Raw genomic sequence first — 16,851 nt, 5'->3', positions numbered from 1 at the left:
AACAAACAAACAAAAAACAAATGAAAGAAAGGAAGAAAGGAAGGAAGGGAGGGAGGAAGGAAGGGAGGGAGGAAGAGAAGCATGAAAATACAAGAAAGATAGCTGGTGTCTTTCTGAAAAAAAAAAAAAAAAAAAAAAAAAACCTGGGGAGGAGAGGAAAGGGTTTATTTCATCTTACGAACAGTCCAGCACTGAGGGAAGTCAGAGCAGGAACTTGGAAGCAGGAACTGATGCAGAGGCCAGGGAGGAATGCTGTTGTCTTAATTAGGGTTTCCATTGCTGTGAAGAGACACCATGACCACGGCAGCTCTTATAAAGGAAAAGCATTAGATCGTAGTAGCTTACGGTTCCGAGGTTCAGTCCATCATGGCAGGGAGCGTGGCAACATGTAAGTAGGCTAAGGAATATTCACTGAACTGTGGGAGAGCTCTTTCCTTTTTTCTTCTGTGTTTGATGAGGTTTTGATGGTGTTTGCTTTTGAACCACACTCACCCCTCCTCCCTGGTCACATGATGCGGAAGTAGAAACTTCCTGACTCATGTGCTGTTCAGAGCTCCTACCAAATGGGGGTCTGGTCCTATCTCTGCTGCCTTGACTGACACATCAATAATGCTGGTCCCTTCCCAGCCCCTGCAGGTTGTCAAGGGCTGATTCCTCTGGTGGTGGCCTAATGTTTGGATGCAGACTTAGAATGCCCTGTTGGTCACATTAAGTCAGTGTCAGAAGAGGCAAGTTAAGTGGTCAGGACATATCCTCGGGAGAATTGTGGACTTATGTGCCTTTTAACCTAAATAAAAAAAGAACCAAGAAATCTCTTTCATTTGTAAGAAATTTCACAACGAATCATGGCCCTCCATGTTTTTTTGATTACTTCAGTCTCTCAGAAAGAAGCCATGAGGCAGCTGAGTCAACTATTGGGGCCAGTAAAAGCTGTGCTGCTCACCTAGAGTTCAGTATCCAAGACCCAGAAGCACATGGGGATCTTGAGTGTAAGCAACCTGACTAGGACTCCCTAGAGGACACAGGTGCCTGTCATACACCAGAGATGCTCCTGCTCCAGAAATGCTAGGTTTCTTCTACTGCTACTTCTGCCAGCTCTGGCCACAGGTAGTACCTGTGTAAATCAACCTTCTCAATGCCCAGAGGGCCAGTGCCAGGAGACAGCCCTCGGGATCCAGGAGGAGGTCGCATTCCTATTGTTGGGAGTGACTTACCATGGCCTACCTAGACTGTTGTGTGCTTTGAAAATGAAACAGGTCTATCTGCTTAATGGACAGGGCAGGACAGTCCCTGGCTCCACTCCTTACCCCTAGCATGTGTCACCCTTATTCTGTTCTGTCTTGGTACCAAGTGCCTGCTACACATGATTCTCTGTGGATATTTAACAGGTGGTTGTCAGCTTATTTAGTTACCAGAGATCCCTTTCGTTTTTAGAACTAGTCTTTACGAAAGAGCTGTGAATTGATCTCTTTAAATCACACCAATCTCCGAGACTACTTCAGGGTATTCTATGGAATTCCTCTTCTCACCTCAGAAGGAGGCTCCTGAGGTAACTGCTGTGAAGCTGTGTGCCAAGAGGTCTCCAACCAGTGTTTCATTTCCTGGAGCACACTACTGTCTCCTGGGGCTTCTTGTCTGTACTGAACGTCTCCCCTTTCCTCTACTCCCTCCTCTTCAGCACACCATCCAGGTCATTTTCAGCCTTGTCCAGACCAACAGAGCTAGAGCCCGGTGCTGTGGGGATAACATCCAGAGAATGGCATGGTGTGAAGATCACTAACAATCCCTCATGGGGTGAGGTCACCAGTTCCAGTGGCCTCAATGAGAAGATCAGAACTCAAAGGTAGCTCCAAGCTTCTTGGGCAAAGGTCTCAAAATACAAGGTACCTGGATGTCCCCCAGATTTGTTGGGATGGTAACTGTTCAGGCTGCCTAACTAGAGGGACAGAAACTTGGGTTCTAGCATTCCCACTGGTTCCCCAAACTTCTGGTGTGGGTTGGGCAGCCCACACTGGCTTGCATCTAACAGATCCTTCAGCAGGCGCTGGACTGGGGAGATTTCCCAAGTGGACTGGGAGTACTCCTATCTCTCCTCATGCTCCTCCTCCCCTCTGACTTGTGAGCAAACTTCGCACCCACCTTCCTTCTGGACAGAGCCAGGAACTTGCCCTCTATCCTTCTCCCTTAGATGCATCTCCAGTCGCTGCAGCTTTTCCCAGACATAAGAAAATCTACTCAGGCCTCCTCCTGTCTTGGAGGTAAAGTCCACACTGCCTTGCCCATAGGAAGCCACCCCAGCCCTCCTTCCCTGCCTCTCTCCGATGTTCCTCTCCTGGCCCCTAGTGAAACCTCATGGCTTCCTCTTCTGAAGGAGGAGATATTTACTATTCTATGCCCTGCTCATGGAGAAGGTATGTCCAGAACCAGGAACACACCCTTCCTCTGGCATCTTCCACAGTTGTCACACTGTTGAATCAGACAGATGATAGATTTGGAGGTGACATGGTTAAGACCAGAGGGTACAGTCCCTGGGGACATGTTACCAGTGACCTCTGTGAGAAGAAGGACTAGGGTCTCTTCTTGCTGCTTAGCTTTAACAACCTCACACTGCATGTAGGACTCGACAAAATGATTTTGGTCAGAGAGCAAGGCTATGCAGTGTTGCCTTAAATGGAGAAGAGAGTGATTGGGCTTCCCTCTCAGACCTACATTAGGCTCCAATTACTTCCTGATCTTAAGGTGTCTCAAACCCTGAATGGCATCATGTTGGAAGGTCACAGTCTCCACTCTCCAGGAGATCCACAGTCTATACCATACAGGAGGGCCACAGTCTATGCCATACAGGAGATTCACCGTCTGTACTATACAGGAGGACCACAGTCTATACCATACAGGAGGACCACAGTCTATACCATACAGGAGGGCCACAGTCTATACCATACAGGAGGGCCACAGTCTATACCATACAGGAGGGCCACAGTCTATACCATACAGGAGGGCCACAGTCTATACCATACAGGAGGGCCACAGTCTATACCATACAGGAGGGCCACAGTCTATACCATACAGGAGGGCCACAGTATCCATAATACAGGATGCTTTAGTCCCTTTACAGATGAAGATGTTTACAAGCTGCATGTTTGGGAAATGTCCACAATACACAGAGCTAATTGTTTTAGAGCGAGTTTCTGACCCCAGTTCACCCAACCTTGTGGCGGTTTGGTTTTCTATGGCATGCATCTGTCCACCCAGATGATCCAGGTAGGAAGGGATTCTGTGCCCAGAATAAAAGTCCCTTTCTTCCTCTGCTGCAGCTGAGGCATCCTGTGCAGCTCTCCGGGTAATGTGTGGAGGAGCCACTGCTTCCTCTGGCCAGGCCTTGGGCTTCTTCATTCACATGTCTCTCCCCTGGCTTTGGGTGGGCACCTGTAGCCAGTCCAGAAGCACACCAAAGCCAGCATTGCCCCTGCAGTGGGGTCAAGGCAAAGACTCCGCAGCATGAAAAGTGCTGTTCTCATGGACCCAGGTTGGCATCAGGAGTGCAATGAAGGCTTGGCAGCTTGGGCACAGGAAGCCGTGGTGTTGTCCTACAGCTGCCAGCAGCAATGACCAACAACTGAGCAGTTCCAAACAGCAGACATTTACCCTCTCACAGTCCTAAAGCCAGAATGTGGAAGTTGGGGGTCTCAGCAGGACTGTGTGATGGCTCTGGGACAGGGCACGCTGTACCTCTTCCAGCTCTTGGCCATTAGCCCTTGTAGCCCTTGGCATGAGACTGTACCCTCCACTCTCCTCCACCATCCTCTCACAGGGCAGCATCCTCACTGCTTCTGGGTTTCAAGTAAGCTGTCTCAGGACAGGACGCAGGCACAGAGCCTATGACCTGTTCTAAGCCAACCTGCAGATCTAACCACATCTTGGATGAGCAGAGCCTCACAGACCAAGGTTAGACGTGAGCAAGCTGCCAACAGCTGCCAATGGACCAGAGCTCCCCACAGGTCCCTCTGAGACTGGGTTCTAGCTGGCCTGCTTCCACGAGGACTCTGGTTCCAACATCTGAGTCCTCTGTTCACCCTTTCCTGGGCAAGTGCTGGATTTCCCTTGCTGCTGGAGGCTGGGGACGTGAACTCAAGCTCTTTTGGTCCTGTGGAGCCCTCCTGGACCCCTTCTTTTTGCAAAATGTGGTCCATTGGGCCTGCTTCTGTGAACATGAGGAGCAAGACTGGCTCCTTGTCATCTATGTCTTTCTCCTCATCGTAATACCACCATGCAAACCAGGACCCATCTGAAGCCTCATCTTAACTAATTCATCACAAGACTTTGCTTCTAAATAAAACAATACCGGCAGCTTCTGGGATTAACAACAGTTTGTCTACAATATCCTGTTTCTAAAAATAAAAGAAAGAAAGAAAGAAAACATTAATGTTGTTTACTTTTACTTGTGTGTAGGGTGTACCACATATGTGCAGCTCGCAGAGACCAGAAGAAAGTATCAGACCTTTAGAACTGGCTAACAGGAAGTTGTGAGCCACCCAATATGGGTGCTGAGAACCGAATCTCTGTCCTCTGCAAGAGTGCTATGTGTTCTTAATAGCTGAGCCATCTCTTCTGTTCTTATAGCATCCCTTTTTGTGAAACACATTCTGCCTGATCCTGAGGCAGAATCCTGCCACACATAGATCCTGAGGCTGTGTCTTCCAGTGACAGGATATGACGACCTTATAGTGCCTCTGACTCTGTAGTGGCATCTAGCCTTGCCAGTATATTTGTGTTAGTGGCCACACCCTTTTGGGCGTGGCTTCAGGTGCAGATGGACCGGAAAGAGGGAAGCGTGAGGCGGGACTACTGCTCTAACAGGTCTTGACTTCCAAAATAAGAATACATGAAAACCAGAGGAGAAAACGTTGCCATAAAACTTTGTACTACTAATAAACTCAAAAATAATATAAGTGGGGCTGGAGAGATGACTCTCTGCAAGGGTAGCAAGCGATAGTGTGGTACCGGGTGCATGTTCACGATGTATGGGGAGGTGAACATGCAAGGGTTGACATTGGGTGTCTTCCTGAGCTTACTGATTCAACTAGATCGACTCTCCAGTGAGCTTCTGGGATCCTTTCATGTCTAGCTCCCCAGCACCGGAATTATAGACATATACCCCTGTGCCTAGTTTTCGCTTGGTGCTAGGGATCCAAAATCAGGTCTTCATGCATGTATGACAAGAAGATTACCCACTGACCCATGCATCAGTTGGTTCTCCAGAGTCAGGGATGTCTGTGCAAACCAACCCTACCATCTATCCAAGATCTTCTCATGTCTCTGCCTCTCTGAGAATCAGCACAGCTTTCTCTATCTCCCCTGCAGTTTGCAAGATGACATTCCCTTGCTTCTGAAACTAACAGGGTGAGCAGCTGCCTAGGAACTTTTGCAATGCCAACCCTGTATCTGGGAGGCTTCTTTCCTAGTTAGTCTTTTTTCAACTTGACACAAGCTAGAGCTGTACCTGGGAAGAAGAACCTCAACTCAAAAAACTGCCTTCATCAGATTGGCAGGTAGGAAAATCTGTGGAGCATTTATTTCATAAGTGACTAAAGTGAAAGGGTCCAGCCCACTATGAGTTGTTTCATCTGTGAGCAGGGGTCCTGAGTTGTATAAGAAAGTAGAATGAGTGCTGGAGGAATGACTCGGTGGTCAAGAGCACTGACCACTCTTCCAGAGGACCTGGGTTCAATTCCCAGCACCCACATGGCAGCTCATACCTGCCTGTAACCCCAGCTCAGGGGATCCAACACCCATGTCAGAATACCAATGCATATAAAAATAAAATAAAATATTTTTAGAAACCCTGCCTTGAAAAACAAAACAAAAAATGTAAAAAGTAAGACTTGAAAGAGAGAAAGGAAGGAAGGAAGGAAGAAAAAAAGAAAAAGAAAGAAAGAAAGAAAGAAAGAAAGAAAGAAAGAAAGAAAGAAAGAAAGGGCGAGCAGATGAGCAAGCCATGGAAAGCAAGCTGATAAGCATTGTTTCTCCATGACCTCTGCTTCAGTTCCTGCCTTGGTCTTCCTTGATGGACTGTGATTGAGGATATATAAGCCAAATGAACCCATCCCTACACATGTTGCATTTCACACCAACAGAAAGCAAACATTCTGTCCATATAGGTTGCCCTGACCTTAGCCCTTCCCCTTATGTAGAAGTGTCTAGATTACTTATTGGTCAACTGCTATAGAGTTTGAATCTGAAATGGGTTATAGGATTGATTGCCAGATAATTCGCTGTTGAGGAAGAACTGGACCGTGAGACTGAGACCTGGCCAGTGAGGTTATTCAACAATGGTTCCTAACTTTAGGATGACTAAGAAGAGGTAGCAAGAAGGACCTGGAGTCTGGTTGAATGAAACACATCACTATGGTATGTCCTGAAGGAACTAGTGTGGCATTGGTTCCTCCTTGTCTGTCTGCTTTCCAGTTATGCTGCTGAGGTGAGCAGTTTCCTCCACCAAATGCCATAATGTCTTACCTCACCAAGGGCTGAATGCAGGGGAGCCTTCTGACCAGGTAAGGGACCTCCAAAGTATGTTAGTTTGTGATCAAATGTAAGTCCCTACTTCCTGTGGCTGTTTCTAGGTCCTTGTGGCAGCTGTAGGAAGTGTTGGACACAACCAGCTTCGGAGTTTGATGCCACACTGATGCATGGCAAGTGCAATAGAGGATGCTGCACAAGGGAAGGAAGCTGCAGGGAGGACACTCAGCCTTTCTTCTTCTTTTTTCTTTTTCTTTTTCTTTTTTTTTGAGACAGGGTTTCTCTGTATTGCTTTGAAGCCTGTCCTGGAACTCACTCTGTAGACCAGGCTGGCCTCCATCTCACAGAGACCCACCTGCCTCTGCCTCCCCAGTGCTGGGACTAAAGGCATGCGCCACCAACACCCAGCTAAGCCTTTCTTCTTGTGGGTCCTGCAGAAATGTGAGGTTTCCTTTGCCACATGGATATGGCCTACCTAGAGAGATGCAGACCCCAGAAGTCAGCAGCACTGGCAGGGCACCAGTGCTGAATAACCGGTTTTTCCTGTGAACATAACAAGTTGAAGAGAAGAATGCACACTGCGGATGGAGAGTCAGCCCTGGAGGGTCTGGGGTGGTAGTGAGCCAGGTCTCCCTCTCTGCCTCCTATCCTTTAGGAATGGCTTTGGCAGATGTGTATGAATGCATGTGTGTGTGTGTGTGTGTGTGTGTGTGTGTGTGTGTGTGTGTGTGTGTGTACCTGGAGGGCAGATTGTACATGCAAAGGGCAGAGGCCAACATGGGATGTCTTCCTTGGCTGCTCTCTACCCTCCTTGGGATAGCATTTCTTATGAACCTAGAGCTCCCTGGTTTTACTAGATTGACTGGCCAGTGAGCTCAGGAGTTTCTGTCTAACTCCCCCCAGTGCTGGGATCATAGGTACATCCTGCTGTGCCCGATGCAGGAACTTTGCTTACACCAAACACTTTCTCAGCCTGAATGTATACCTTTTAACGTCCAGTCATCCCACAAGCCTCTCTCAGGAGACCCAGGCACTGTGGTCTCCGCTGGTCCTCTTTGCAGAGTTTATTTTTATTTCAAAATTGAAAACTATTAGAAACACTGTAATTGCTGGATTTAATGTTCCATCCAGGCAAGTTTACTAAACGTTAGAACAACCTTGCCAGCCTTGCCCAGCCATTTCACTTTAAAGCTAACTTGGCGCCTCTGGAGAGACATGGGTTTTTCCTAGACAAGGTTTTCATGGTTTCATTTTGTGACATTTAACTACATGTTGGATGAAGAAACCACAAAACCTTGCAAGCCCACAGCAATAATGTCAGATGAAATTGCTGACTTTGTTCTGGGCTTCAATATTGCCATATGACTTCAGTCAAAAACCATACAAATTAAACAAAAGCTAAGCTGGAGACCAAAGAACAGTCTGGAGATTACACTCATGGAGGTCCCCAAAGAGCTGGGGTGGACGTCTTCATTGTTGCCATCACCGTCATCATCATCATCATCATCACCATCATCATCACCACCACCATTGCCATTGCTGGGCCTCAAAGGTGGCCACTGTCAGCCTAACACAATCTATCTGCATGGTCGGAGACCACAGAAAATATATGGTTTGGAAATAGTCTGAGAAACATGCAAAGCTCTTAAACCAAGGTGGTCTCCTGGAGACTGCCCAACCTGTCTGCTCTGCCTAGAACCTCATGCCCACCCAACAGCAAGAGAAAGAAAAGCCTGGGTGACACTTTCTGGGTGTGTTTACTTCCCTGAAAAGGTCATCACTGTTCAATCTCACTTCACCCACCCTGTGGAGACGTAGAATGTCACTCCATGTAGAACAGCACTCTGGGAGCTTATCTGGTTCATAGCAGCGGGGATCACCTCAGAGGCAGACTCACAGGGTGTTACAGAAACAACACCAATAACAATGCAGGGGTGATAATTGGCACTCCAGGGTCAGCCCACACCTCCCAGGGGACCACTGTCCTCCCTGAGGCTGGTGAGGTCTGCCAGGACCTTACAGACCTAGAATTTCCAGAGGACTGAACGTGGTCTGTGCTTTTTCCTACTCATCCAAATGCTGAGGTTAACCTATAAACTGAGCACAGCAGGGAATCAGAAAGAGTCATCATAGTAACTAATAATGAGGCAGAACGAGCCAACAAGATGGGTCGATGGATAAAGGGGCCTACTGGCAAATCTGGTGACCTGAGTTTAATCCCTGGAACTCACTCAGTGGCAGGAGAGAATAGATTCCCAAGGGTCATCCTCTGACCTCCATATGCACACTGGGCACACACAAGCACATGCATACATACGTATAAAAACAAACAAAATGTTAAAAAAAACAAAAAACAAAAAAACAACTGAGACATAAGCAACTGTGACACTACAATGTGGTAGATGCTAAGATTCATCCCCTACCCATTTCTTCCTCTGTCTAAATATCTTAGTGTACTAGACTTAATGTTCCCGTGGTGATTAGAGATGACACTAGGTCACTATGATGAGAGGAAACAAGGTGATGAATATAAAATCGTATGACACACTGCAGTGCAGAACACAGAAAACCATCTGAACAAGCCAGTCTGACCAGACCCATTACGGTTCAGTGACTATCAGGTGGGTAGCAAGCATAGATAAGAGACCCGACCAAGGGACAATCTGGGACAAAGGGGATTCTGTGAGAGACCAGTCTGAAGCCCTTCTTGCATGTACTGCATTCTCTCCACTCCGTCTCCCTGTGTAGAGAGAGTCACTCTTTTCCATTCATACACTCTGTATCCACTCTGCGAGCAGTGGCCATGATGCAGAAGTTCCGGTATTGCACAGACTCCCATGTGCTTCTATGGGAGGGATGTAAGTCTGTTAGAAGGATCGCCTCCCTCCTCAGCCAACAACTCAAGAAAACAGGCTGGTGGGCTGCCTTGTGTTCATAATTACAGCACTTGAGGAGTCCTAGGCAGTGGAAGAAATAATAAATAATAAATAATAAATCCTCAAGGCCAGCTATATCCAGCTTCATGATGAGGCCTGGACTAAAAATGAGATCCTGTCCTGGTTCTCCAACTGCATTTGTGGATATAGTTTACCCAGGACACAGCAGCCTGGGATTGAGAGCAATCCTCAGTTGCTTCTAGAGTTCCACACTATCTTATCTTTGACTTAAATACACCCTGGCTCAAAGCAGAGGCTGCATTGAGGAAGACTGAGCTGACTGGATCTCCAGCGAAGTCTCTTACTGTAGAGGAAACGGACAGGAGAGGGAGCCGGCCTCCCCCACAGGCTTCTGTAGAGAGGTCTGTTGTCAGTGGGTTTTCTGCTTATAAACCTGATCACCCCCAAGGCTGCTGGATTAAGGACGCTGAGGTGTAAAGTTCCAGCACGCCTACGTCCTGAGTGGTTTCTTCTTTTTCTTGTGTTCAGGAGTAAACAATGCAGCTTCACTGGGGAGGAGGGGAAAATCCCTTAACTCTGTGTAATGAATTCCTCATCTTTGTTTACTCAGAGCAGCCACATCTAGGAAAATAGCATCTCACCTTTAAGACAGATGAGGACACTGAGAGCTACTGGAGTCCACACACACAGGCAGTATGGACAGGTGTGGTGGTTTAAATGAGAATGGCCCCCATAGGCTAACATATTTGAATGCTTACTCACCAGAGTGTGGCCCTATTTGAGAAAGATTAGGACTAGGAGGTATGGCCTTGTTGGAGCGGGTGTGGCCTTGGTGGAAGAAGTATGTAACTAGGGATGAACTTTGAGGTTTAAAAGCCCAAGCCTGGCCCTGTCTGTCTGCCTACAGATCAGGATATAGAACTCTCAACTCCTTCTCCAGCACCAGGCCTACCACCATGCTCACTGCCATGATGATAATGGACTAAGCCTCTGAAAATGTAAGTAAGACCCCCAAATAAATGTTTTCTTTTGTAAGGGTTGCCTTGGTCATAGTGTCTTTTCACAGCAATAGAACAGTGACTCCGAAGACAGGCATGTATGACCTATGATATGAGGCCAGGCTTGTGGTCACACTGGCAAAGAATTTGAAGAGCTGTGTCAAGCAATTTTCATCACTATGACAGCATACCTAAGAAAAGAACTTAATAAAGGCAGGATTTATTTTCCTGACAGTATTACAGGTTTCAGTCCATGTTGCTGGTTCCATTGTTTCTGGGCCGGTGGTTCTATTGTTTCATGGGCAAACCACTCACCTCATACTGGGCCAGCAGACATCAGGAAGGGTCAGGGACAAGTTACATCTTTCCAAGGTGTTGACCTACTTTTCCAACTCAGGCATACTTTACTACTACTCCATAATGTCAAATTCTGACATCTTCAAGGGCCATTGATTAAGGTGGGGACCTCATAACCCAATCTCCACTTGGGAATTAGATATACTAGCTGGAAATAAATTCTTTGCACAGAATTAAAATGTCAAAATTTTATTTAAAAAACAAAACAAAAGGAAAACAGGCATGCTAGACCATTACACTGAACAACAGAGACCCCACTAGGTCAGTAACAGCTAGGCTATACTTTCTTTTACTCCTTCACTGGAAAGTCAGTTTCCCCCCCTAGAGCTCCTGAGGTTTTTGTTTGTTTGTTTGTTTGTTGTTTTGTTTGTTTGTTTGTTCATCTATGGCCTTGTCAGAGAAAGAAGGCTGTCTGTCTACACTTGGCCCTAAGAGACTGAATAACCAGTTGGGAGTGACATTCACTCCTATACAAAAGAAACCTCATGAGTTCAGGGTTGAAATATGGAGGTTTTGAGAGAAAACGTTTTCCTAACATAAGGTCCTAGCTTTGAGAAAATGGTTTAAAGTTCAAAAACTTTTGGACATCAGATAACTATTACAAAGCAATGTTTAGATGCCTCTCAGTAAGAAGCAGGGAATTAGAAACACATGAATCACAATTTCCGTTAAGACCCACTTGAACTTAAAGATTAAGGCGCAGAGAGCTATTGCCTAACTAAATGTGTTCAAGGGCTTACTAAATTCCAGATATTTAAAACATAATGAAGACATTTAGAAGGAAAATAGTTACAACATTTATTCAGCCCCCTTTTAAGCCACACAAGTAAAGTTGGGTGCACAGCGTTCTCAAAGTTATTCTGGGGTTAGAACAGCTTACTCCAGTTTGGGCCAAAAATGAATCTGAAGCAGAGACACATGGGCCCCTCACTACCTTTGTGCAGAGACAGCAAGCAAAGGTGTGAGGCCTGAAAAATAAAAAGTGACATATCCTTTTGCCTCTCCACCCACCACAGGGAGTCCACTCATCAGCCAAGTGAGCCAGTTCCTTAAACAATACACTGAGTTTAATAATAAGTATGGGGGAGGTGACTTCCTGTCAAGGCAGAGATAAAGACAAATAAGTTAGAAAATCAATACAAATTGAATACACATTTAGAAGACGACAGAGTGTGTGCAGAAAACTCTGTGCTAGAGAGAAAGGTGTGAATGTGGTTGAGCATCCGAGAAGACAAGGAAGAGAGAAAAATGGAATCCTTTTCAGATTCCTCATCTAGTTAGAGAAACTGGATGCTGCTTAGTCTGCTAACAGAGCTGAGTGAGACAAGCTACACGGTTGGGGTCCCCTGGAAGGAAGAACGCATCTCCTGCATGGAAGAGGATAATGGGACCAGACCCAGGTAGCTCTGGGATCTCCCCTTTCAGGCCTGCAGTGAGGACACAGGTGTGGATGGAGAGTATATCTTGTTCCCCTACCCTGAAGTGGATGGATGTTAGTTTGGCTTATCCCCATGTCCCTGCTTTTCCAAACATTCCAGGTCACACTTTCCTCTATTGTTTATACTTGCATTTTATATCAGAACAGCCAGAATTTTCATTGTTCAGTTATTTACTGTTTTGTTATTTGCTTTGTATTTTCTTGTTTCTATCACTGGCTAATTTGGGAATGTGTCTGTTCAGTTTCCCAACCCTTGCTGTTGCACTGTGAGTGCCAGTTTTCAATCTGATGTGACGAAGCCATAGTCCCTAGTGTCAGTGCAACCAGGCAATACGTCTGCGTGAATGTGTCTGTTTGCATTTTACATCAAAGTCAATGCTCATAGCACTTTTCTTATATGCACACCACTTTTCTTTTCATTTTAACCTTTACTGAAGTAATTTATAGTTTACACAAAAGTTGGAAGGACAATACATAGAACCCAAATATCATACCCACGGCAGTTATGTTTTGACCACATTGAGTCCACCTGGAAAATCTCTGTCTCTGTCTCTGTCTCTGTGTCTCTGTCTGTGTCTGTCTGTCTGTCTGTCTGTCTGTCTGTCTGTCTGTCTGTCTGTCTCTCCCTGTGTCTCTCTTTCTCTGTCTGTCTGTCTGTCTGTCTGTCTGTCTGTCTGTCTGTCTCTCTCTCTCTCTCTCTCTCACACACACACACACACACACACACACACACACACACACACACACACACACACACGCCTTTCCTCTTTCTTAGCTTTGTCCAGCACAGTAGCTCAGTCATTGTTCTGGTCTGAGCTCTTTCTCTAGTCCAGCCAACTAGATCAGATAGAGCTCTTCATGTCCCATGCCATGTCACAAAGCAGACACGGTAACAGACACAGTATTTTCATGGAAACCTGTGATTCCGGTGTGCCTGATGTGAGTGGGGTACATGAACTTTGCACCTACCTCATCACCAAGCACACAGTTCCCACCACATTGCTGGTAGAACTCTGGAAACAGAACATTTCCTGACTTCCAGATGGCCATAGACTTTGGAGTAGCAGTTATTGTAGACCTGGTGCTTTGCTGAGGTCAAAGCAAGCCCATGCATTCTGGGCCTGGTGGCTCCTCTCTCTCCTCCTGCCTTGTCCAGTGTCTCTCTTGCTGACCTGGGGCTTTTTCCTGTAGGATACAGCCTTCACAGTCAGTGGCAGGAGCCACCTCTCCTCTGGCTGGCAGTTGCCCTGCTTTCTCTGGGAACCACAGGCACAGGCAATAGGTGTCCAGTTTCCTCAGCTGTCAGGTTGGAATTATCCTCCTGAGCTCCTGTGTTGATGGTTACCCTGCTGAGCCCAACTCCCCAGAGCCGAACTACAAACCTCTCTGCGTAGACAGAGGAACGTGGAATTTCTTCGTCTGTGGACGCATTACCACCTTCCTTCTATAAGGTATGGGTGATGACTCACTTGCCTAAAGTCTGGACACTGAGAAAACATTTCCTGTTTGCTATTAATTTCAGCACAATAATGACTATACTTTTTTATATATAATCGTAGTATTTGCTTGATCAGCAAACATGATTCCATTCCTTTCTTCATCTTTATTCGGTATGACCATCTTAAGAGACCCTCCTCCTTTGTGCACACTCTTTGCTTTACTTGCCCTATGTTTTGTAAAGTTTCTAGAATGTAAAACAGGTTTACCGAACACGTAAAAAAGTGGGGAGGGACATCAACAGACCAGGAATTAATGAGGTACTATCAGTTAAATACACCAAAGACAAACTGTCAGAAAATAGGCAGTTCTTTGTCAGAGAATAGGTCTCCAACTAAATTGTCTAAGAAGAATGTCCAATAACCTCTGCCAAGCCCACACAGCTCTCCAAGATAAGAACTTTCTCAAAGATGCCATTGTCCCAAGCTGAGCCTTGGTTGGCAGATTTAATCCCAAACTGGGCTCAGAGAGCAATGGGCATCCAGGCAGCAATTCACAGAGCCAGGTGAGCTGTGGAATGTTCTATGTGCTCAGACATCAGGCAACAGGGAACTTTACCTTGGAGAGAGCACTGACGCTCATGCTGCCCCTTTCAGGGGGCAAACTGGGTCTGTTTCTTACATTGTTTATAATCCTTCTGTCCTTCACTCTCAATTTACAAGTGGATTGCTCAGTCCTCATGCCTCTGCTTACTGCTCAAAATATGACCAGAAGTGTGTATACCTGTGAGAGACAAACAGTGATGCCAGGCCAGTATCTCTTCTGTGGATCGAGTGATCATGGGGACCCTTTCAAAGCTGTGGTCACTGCGTCCAGTACAGGAACCGTCTGATGAAGACGGAGGAGAACAAATACATTATTCATCTCAATTGTGGGCACTCTAAAGGTCTGAACTGGTAAAACACGATAAAGCCCTACTTTAAGACATGTTCCTCCAGCTGGGGGTTGGTGGCGCATGCCTGTGAGTTCAAGGCCAGCCTGGTCTACAGAGTAAGTCCCAGGACAGGCAGAGCTTTTACACAGAGAAACCCTGTCTCAACTCCCACCTCAACTCCTCCAAATTAGAGCCGACACAAAGTGGGGGTGTCCAATGGGGTTTTCTGTCTAGTGAGGTGAGTAAGGTGCTGAACCTCCTAACTATTCTGTTGTACCTTTGTCACCTGGGGTTCTCTTCTAAGGGAGTTGAGTGAAGGGCCAGCTATCTGCCTGGGGTCTGTAGCACAGAACTGAGTGATGTTCATTGTAGGGTGTCTCACGATTTTTATCTACCCAGCTCTCGAATGATGAAACGCTAGCTCCCAGTTCTTGATACCTGAGCCGTGTGCACCTGCTGCTTCCAGCCTAGTTGGCAGATGCTCATTAGATAAACTGCTGTGATATCACAATTTAACTGGTCAGTTCTACTCATTCAGATTTAGTCTGGGTAGGATATCCCAAGAAGGGTCACTTTTTGTCTGGCTCTAAGTTCGTCATTTAACTGATTTCAGCTAAGCACTCAATGCTCATATTGTTAAAACGCAATGGTCGTTGTGCTATAGGGATAAACAATAAGAGGCAATCCAGGTGCTCCTGAATGGCTACCCAACACTGAGAACTTTCCCTTCTTGCCTGGTACTTCACGCTTTGCATAGACTGTGCTGATTTTTCAAAGCTTTCTTTCTCTCCTCCACTCTTACCTAGTTCAACTTCCCACTCCCAGATGGGACCAGACCTAAGGCCAGGGGTTTGAAAACATAGAGCTGACATGGGCTGATATAGGCTGACATAGAGCTGATATAGTTCTGACATAGAGCTGACATAGGGCTGACATAGAGCTGATATAGGTTGACATAGAGCTGCCATAGACTGACATAGAGCTGATATACACTGATATGGGGCTGACATAGAACCAACATAGGCCGACACAGGGATGACATAGAGCTGACATAGGCTCATATAGGGCTGGCATAGTTGTTCTAGCTGACAGAGCAGTAGAACAGGATGAGGATAAGGAATTAGTCCTTAATAAATCCTCTGCATCATATGTGAAATAATCAATCGTACTCTTCCTGAATCTCTGGGAGATCAGGGCATCCAAAGGGCTGGGCCATGACTGGGGCAAAGGGCCAAGTCACCATGTCCTAACATTTGCCTGGCGGGCCAAGGGACAACAAGACAATGGCATAAACATGAGGAATGTGGGACTCCTTCCTGTTCAGAGAGTGTATTTGTAAAAGTGAATCCTAGAAATGTGGCAAAGGACTCTGTGTTTGTAGGGTTTGGGTTCACTCTAAGTGAGATGCTCTCTTCATCATCAGTGTGAGGCAGTAGACCGTGCATCCTGAGAGATGGGGTATCCATGCCTGCTGGTTTGCAGGAAGATCTGGTGTTTTTGGGGACAGCAATGGGGACACACTGGACTCAGTTTTGAGATCTCTCCAGAATGTGAGTGCTCTTGGCTTTTGCATGGTGTATATTTATCTGGCTTGAGAGAGTGGGATGCCAAGAGTCCCTGGGGGGGCTGTTGGAGGGCCTCCAGGTGGCCTGAGCTCCTCTGAACAGGGCCTCTCCTGTGCCTTGCTGGCCCCCTGTGGGAGTGGGATGAATGTGTCCCTTTGTGGGGCTTTGGCTTCCAGAGCCCTGGAGGGCGCCACTGCTCAGGGACAGGGCCTTCATTGGCAACACCAAGAACAGTGCTGCTTCTCAGCTTTTCCCAGTGAGAAGCACGTGTCAAAGCTGTAGGGGGTTGCCTGCTACCCTCAGCAGCCTGCCACTGCTCCTCTCTACATCAAGAGAGGTCAGGTTGGCCTGTGTCTAATGGCAACCCCACTTATACCCACAGGGAAGCTGCACCAGGCCTTGCTGAGAGATGGCAACAGCAGATCTTGTTTTTATTTTTATTTTTGAGGCTCTTTTTAAAATTTTTACAAAGTTTGTTTTAACTATAGAAAATGAGAAATGAATATTCCATTTATTTTCAGGGTTTTTTTTTTTTTTAAATGGGAACTATAATTCCACCCTCTGAGGTTAGAAACAACTCATAAAACTGTAACTGGAAAGGTTTCTGCCCTTTTATGTTTAATCTGTATGCAATTGGTTTAGCAAATGAAGATGGACGTCTTGCCCATGGGAGGGAAGGAAACCAGGGTCAAAGGGGGAGATGATA

Source organism: Cricetulus griseus, chromosome 2 (genome assembly GCF_003668045.3).
Source record: "Cricetulus griseus strain 17A/GY chromosome 2, alternate assembly CriGri-PICRH-1.0, whole genome shotgun sequence".
Lineage (NCBI taxonomy): Eukaryota > Metazoa > Chordata > Mammalia > Rodentia > Cricetidae > Cricetulus > Cricetulus griseus.
Note: the sequence above shows the minus strand (reverse complement) of the source record.